We start from the raw sequence: 4,462 nt of genomic DNA, 5'->3' as shown, positions 1-4,462 counted from the left end.
AAACAAAGCATTTATTTATCATACTAAATACATCTTTACATTTCAATCTATATGCTAATTGAGCTTGAATTTTCTTGGAAATTAGGGTTCCAGCAGTGTGTTAAATAAATCCTTAACGTGATTGAACAAGATGAAAATTTACCTAAAATTGGTGATATCAAGAAGTCTAAATTGACAGCAATGGTTACAGAGTGATAATAGTGTTTTCTGACCGATACCAAAGATGAAAATTTACCCAAAATGGGAAAACACAGCATTGCTAACCAGATCATCTGAAACAGTCAAACAATCCACAGCCACCACCAGGCCAGACTTAGCTGCGAGAAACCCTATCCCTGCCATGAAAACGAGTCCGAACAAAAAACCATCGAAGCTGTACGAGCGGCAGAGCAGTCTGAAGAACTTCAAAATCAATCGGTTGGCTCCTGGATTCACAAACGGCGGAGGGTTCTCCGGATCCCCACGGAATCCCAATTCCCAACGCGCCGGAGATTATGTCCCCAAGTCTTCTTGATTTGCCGTGGTTGGTGCTTAGTCCGGTCACACCTCTTCTTTCCGATCCGTTTAATAGGTCTCCGACGAATGATTGTTCCCCAAATTTGGATGTTGAGGCTGAAGAAAAGGAAATTGCAGAGAAAGGATTTTACTTACATCCGTTGCCGGCGACTACTATGAGGATGGAGGGTTATATGTTTCGATCGAGAGAGATTAAATTTAATTTAAAAAAATAAAAGAAAATAAAACATCATAAATGGTCCTTGTGGTGTGAAATGACGAAAATACCCCTCAATTAACGGACAAAAGTTAACGGAGTTAGCAATAAGGACCATCTGTAAAAAGTTTTGAAAGCACAAGGACCATTTCTGAGATTTTTAAACCACAAGGACTAAACTTCAGAATCTGGAAAAACACAAGGACCATTTATGATGTTTTTTTTTCCTTTTTTTTAATCTATATGAAACACCAACACATGAGATATATATATATATATATATATATATATATATATATATATATATATATATATAAGAAAAAGAAAAAAAATAGTTTTTCAAAAAACAATGCAATGATTAGTAATAATTGTCAATATAATAATTATATTGTGATTATGATTTAAAATGTAAGCTCAATATAATACTTACTTATATGATAATAATTAGCATCATTCACCTAAAAAGTAAACCTAATAATATAGGTTGGTGTTGTAGATTAGTATGTAAAGTAGAACCCAAAGTTTAATAGGAACTAGCTAATCTCTCACTACACCCATCCCAAGGTTGATTGATAGGATCTTGCTAATAAAGTTTGATAACATAAATGATAAGGTAATACTAGAATATATTTTCTTCTTTTTTTATAAAAATAAAATAAATAATTGTTTGATTTTGTTAGGTTGGAGTTGCACTGTTGATGATTTCTATATTGGGAGCACCTGTGGTGTTTGTAGGGTGTGAGCAATTTTATACAAATCTAATAAAGCTCGATGGTAACTCCATTATCAAGACCATGCTTAAATTAGTGGTCTTTGTGCATGCTTTCTCTATTGTTTACTAGAAAACAGGTTTGTGATTCTGATTTGGTTTAATGTTTGAGGTGATGCTGTTGTTTGTTTTATTTGGTTGTGGTATTATATTTTTAAGCGCAAAATCAGTTAATTAGGTGAATTCATATTAGCTTTTTTTCTCTAAGTATTTTCACTTTGAATGTGTAATTATACAGGACGTAAATGTATTCTTTTGTATAAAAACATTCATTCTCGAGACGCAGAATGATCTTTGTGTGCAAGAGATTGGCTGCGAATACATGCTTTGCCTCCATTGTCAGGCCTCACGACCGTTGGAAATAGGATCCTGGGTTGTCAGTTACACTTCTGGTAGCATCCTGGATGAAAGTGGTCAACACTATGCAAGTACATTTGTCTTGACTTTTGTAGACAAAACCAACATTTTGTCTCACTTTTAGATTTTGGGGATTAAAACAAACACCTTAAAAATGATTTGTTGGAACCGATACATTGAATAGAGTGAACAACATATAACTTGGAATATAATATCAACAAATTAATTTGACTTAAAAGTCCAAACTTTTCTCCTTTAAAAGATATTGATTCACAGAGAGCAGGTTTCATAATCCTTAAAATAACTTCCTGTTAGATTGCTAAGTAAACTCTTTTAGTTTTTTATTTTTATTTTTTTTGAATTTTTAATGTTTGTGTGTATTACAACATATTAACCTTAGATTTTTTTTCTCATTATTTTGAATTTCAAAAACGAATCCATATGATCATTATATAATTTAAACAATAGTTTTTAATTTGAATATTTGGATTTTTAGATGTGCTTCTATTTATATTGATTTGGATGTGAATGTAATTTTTTTCCTTTTTAGCACTACTTGACCAATGAGCAACGACTATCGATATCAACAAGTTTTTAAGCTTGATTTTTAACTATTTTTGGACAGATTTGCCCTTGATGTTGGAGAGTATCTAGCTGGTCAAGCTGTGCATGCTCTTAACATTGGAAATTATGTTATTTTTGAACATATTTGCCCTTGTCCCTTCTTCTTAATTGTTCTTGAAGTCGACAATTTTAACCTGGTATTCTAATGTTGCTTCCAAACCCAAATCCATTTCCCGATTCCCATGAAGCATGAGGCTCCTTAATACATTACTTTTTCTACGTTACTGACCTTGATGAGGATTTTAGTGAATATACCAAAAAGTAAAAGAGAAGGTGAGAAGCAATACTTTTTGGGTTAATACTAGTTTAATGAAATAGCAATGTACTTTAGAATTAATGGAAGTATCTTCGGTTATAAAGCAATATTTACATTACACCCATAGTTACCAGAAACGCGGTACGATACGGGAAACGAGGTACGGTACGGTACGGGGTTCGCGACATATAGCGTATCGGGTACATGGGGGGTAGCCTCATTTCGGTACGAACCGGTACAGTGTATTGTATAGTCCGTGCCTAGTTCTAAGACATTTCATAAAATATATAAAATATATGTATACTATTACTTAGCAGTTTAACGGTTCATGGTTCAAACATTAAATACTTAATAACAAAATACCAATTACCAAATCCCACAGCCACCGTAAAACGCGGCTTATCTCCCGCCCAAATTGCCATGTTAGTCGACGCATAAAATCCCATCGGAAGCAACAAAAACGACTTCAGGTACGCTCGATTTTGACTCCATGTACACTCGATTTTTACTCGAGGAACGTTATTAGAATCGATTGAGATCGCCTGTATCCAATTCGAGGTTCGCCCACATATCACGTACCGGACCGATTTCGTCTCGATTGGGTACAGGGCGTTTGGATACGTGGTACACCACTGTTTGAGCGTTTTTGGTAACTATGATTACACCAGACATTTTGTATGACATTTTCAGTAGATTGTTAAAAAGTAGTATAATATTACTTAGTTTCTTGATGAATTAAATTGATATAATTAATTGATAATAATATCTAATAAAAATGACCAAATTTTAAAAATAAAATTTGAGACATTTGTAAGGATGATAAACCAAAAACAAATGATTAGGTGTTTCACTTTTTTATAATAAAATTTATTCTATATGGTACGGTTCGTTTCATTTTCTAATCAAAACCGAACCGACAACCGTAATAATCGGCTTTTTAATTTTGAAAATCAAAACAGCACCAAACCGATCGGTTGCGGTTTTTCAGTTTTCGGTTATGACCAATTGCAGTTCAGTTTTTTTAACCCAAACCACAGCCTATTATAAAACTCAGCTCAACTCAGAAGATTTAGAAAAAACCAATTCAGTTAGCCATTAAACCAGATTAAAAAAGGAAATTAAAACTTTCAAACTATAAAGATGCTATTTCAAACCCAAGCATGTCACACGTCTTGAGAATGTGAAGCGCACGTGCTTCTCAAGGCTACTCCCACCCTTGCATTTTATAATATTTTACTGCCTTTTATATTTGATGTTGAGAGTGATGTGGGACTAGGGGTGTTAAAAAGTCGGTTCGGTTTAGATAATAATAAGTTTTGAACCGTTAATACGGGACGAGTACCTCATATGCACTAACCGTAACCGAACCGAATTAGCAAAAAAATCGAACCGAACCGAACCGTATAAAGACGGGTAACCTTGGTTCGGTTCACGGGTACCCGCTAAATATAGTTTTCATTCATATTAATTCACGTTAATTTTTCCGAATATCGGTTTCTTTGATATCAATTCATAAAATAATTTTCCAGCATTCAATTATTAATTAGGACATTTACATTTCTTTAAAAATTTGGTTTCAAGCGCATGGTAATTAAAGTGACTGTAACTTTTATTTGATAATGAAAATCTCGAATGAATTAATCCACTTAAATAATGAAAATCTCAAATGAATTAATCCATTGAATTAGCTTCATAGTATTTGATGGCCAGCTAACTACTAATCATTATATTATTGTTAGATATC

General features: G+C 33.4%; 1 pseudogene; it reads left to right on the top strand.

The window, feature by feature from the left end:
- The first annotated feature begins 223 nt into the window (after positions 1-223).
- Positions 224-731, top strand: LOC128127830 (VQ motif-containing protein 4-like; annotated as a pseudogene).
- The last annotated feature ends 3,731 nt before the right edge of the window (positions 732-4,462 follow it).

The sequence above is a fragment of the Lactuca sativa genome, chromosome 1 (genome assembly GCF_002870075.4).
Source record: "Lactuca sativa cultivar Salinas chromosome 1, Lsat_Salinas_v11, whole genome shotgun sequence".
Taxonomy (NCBI): domain Eukaryota; kingdom Viridiplantae; phylum Streptophyta; class Magnoliopsida; order Asterales; family Asteraceae; genus Lactuca; species Lactuca sativa.
The sequence above is the reverse complement of the archived record's forward strand: the minus strand, read 5'-3'. Positions and strand labels throughout refer to the sequence as shown.